The sequence below is a fragment of the Callorhinus ursinus genome, unplaced genomic scaffold, assembly GCF_003265705.2.
Source record: "Callorhinus ursinus isolate GAN/ISIS: 27379988/994484 unplaced genomic scaffold, GSC_fseal_2.0 scaffold5, whole genome shotgun sequence".
NCBI lineage: Eukaryota > Metazoa > Chordata > Mammalia > Carnivora > Otariidae > Callorhinus > Callorhinus ursinus.
The window spans coordinates 21,071,122-21,072,706 of record NW_027397067.1 but is presented as its reverse complement, the minus strand read 5'-3'; positions in this window follow the sequence as shown (position 1 = coordinate 21,072,706).

The following is a 1,585-nucleotide window of genomic DNA, read 5'->3' as shown; positions in this document are numbered from 1 at the left end:
GCCCCATAGCAGCCCCTCGTAGCCCCACGCAGCCCCACGTGGCCCCTCGGAGCCCCCATGTAGCCCCTCAGCCCCACGTAGCCCCTCATAGCCCCACGTAGCCCCACATAGTCCCACGTAGCCCCACATAGCCCCGTGTCAGGGAGTCTGCTTGTCCCTTTCCCTTTCCCTCTGACCCTCCCCTCACTTGTGTGCTTGCACGCGCTCTCTCTCTCTCAAATAAATAAAATCTTTTAAAAAAAGAATGTTAATCCCTCTTAACCAAATTTGCTTCCTGAACTCTCTGTCCAGTCTGGTTGCCTAAATGTCCTCATAAGGGAATGTAGCAGCCACAGGTACTAACATTTGTGGTTTCCCCATGGAAAAAACTGGTGTCGCCTTATAGTAAAGCCCACAAATGACAATCCTGCCCACATACACCGAGCCTCCAAACATTTGTTAGCGCCTCCATCTAAAGCATGAGCACATAGCTAAGGATCACTGAACTTCTAAGGAAACCCTGATATGAACATGCAGGCCCCTCAGATCGGCTGTGCAGGGTAACGTGGTCACTGGAGGGCCCAGCTCACTGCACACTTCCAACAGGCAACCCCCAGCTGAGCATGGAGCGCAGCCAGAGTAAGACAAGCCCGCTCTTGGGAGCTGGAACTGCTCCGATGAGCAGCTTGGCCTCTAGGGCGCTATATGAACCTTGCCAAACTTAGAACTGCACTGCACGCCAAGACGTTCACCTAACCTTCCTTCCCAGTCACCCAGGTCTTCTAGCCTGCCCTGGAATCCTGCCCGCCTCCCCTGACAGGCATGTCACCTCAAAAATCACTTTCATATCTAATCCCATCTTGGCACTTGCTTCTTGGAGGGTCCAGACTAACACAAATGAACCAAGAAAGCAGACCGTTAAGATGGGAACTGGGCCTGGCTCACTCGAGGCCAGTAGAAGGGGATGCCATCTTGGTCAGTAAGTATGGCACAGATAGCCCTTGGCACAAGGTGATGGCTCAAGGTGCTAAAGATTTTACTGCCAGGGACCCAGGAGAATGTGAAGGGGAACGTGGCAGGTGGGATGACGCAGGGCATTGGAAAGACGTGGGGTGGGAGAAAGCCTACACAGCGGAGGAGGCTGATGGTGCCAGGTTGGGTTGATGCCCAACGGAGGGACCATGAAGCTGAGGGCTGTTAAGGAGTAATTAACACTAGATCTGAGAGCACAGGGCCTCTGCGGCAGCATCCAAGGAGGCTCTTCTCTCCTGCAGTGGAGGAACGAGCATACAGGTGTCAGGCTAAAGTGCTCGTCGTTAAGGTTTAAACGCTCAACTACGGCAGGTTTGTTATGCGACAGACAGGGCCGTGGTTGGGAAGACCTGGGGACCCTGAAACATGGGTGGAGATAGGCCGATGGCTGCTGCTGACTTCGAAGCCCCCTGAAACTTCTGGGCTTACAGAGGCAACCCTCTCTTCCCTACCAAGAACTACTGACTAAACATCTATAATCAAAAAAGAAAGAATGGAGGAGCAGTCTCCTCAATAAAATTTCAGGGTCCCTTGTTCAGTTCCTGGACCTGAACCAAGTGTGAAATCCAAAACA